This window comes from Kryptolebias marmoratus, unplaced genomic scaffold (assembly GCF_001649575.2).
Source record: "Kryptolebias marmoratus isolate JLee-2015 unplaced genomic scaffold, ASM164957v2 Scaffold184, whole genome shotgun sequence".
Classification (NCBI taxonomy): domain Eukaryota; kingdom Metazoa; phylum Chordata; class Actinopteri; order Cyprinodontiformes; family Rivulidae; genus Kryptolebias; species Kryptolebias marmoratus.
The window spans coordinates 4083-4469 of NW_023665918.1; positions in this window are offsets into that span (position 1 = coordinate 4083).

The following is a 387-nucleotide window of genomic DNA, read 5'->3' on the forward strand; positions in this document are numbered from 1 at the left end:
CGGTCTGGTTCTGATCCAGGTCCAGGTCCTCCTCCTCCTCTGTCTGGTTCTGATCAGTCTGGTCCTGATCCAGGTCCAGGTCCTCCTCCTCCTCCTCGGTCTGGTTCTGATCCAGGTCCTCCTCTTCAATCTGGTTCTGATCAGTCTGGTTCTGATCCAGGTCCAGGTCCTCCTCATGCTTGTAATGGAACTATATATTAACTAGTTACACCAGTTAACTTCCAGCTCAATAGGTCAGTAGTTAACCAGTCATAACTAATTATACTGGTTAGGTAGTTTTAACTAGTTATTATGTTAAACTAGTGACTACCTCACAAGTAAAGTAGTGTTTAACTAATGTGACTAGTACATAGTTAACTACTAGTTAGTTATAACTAATTAGTCTAC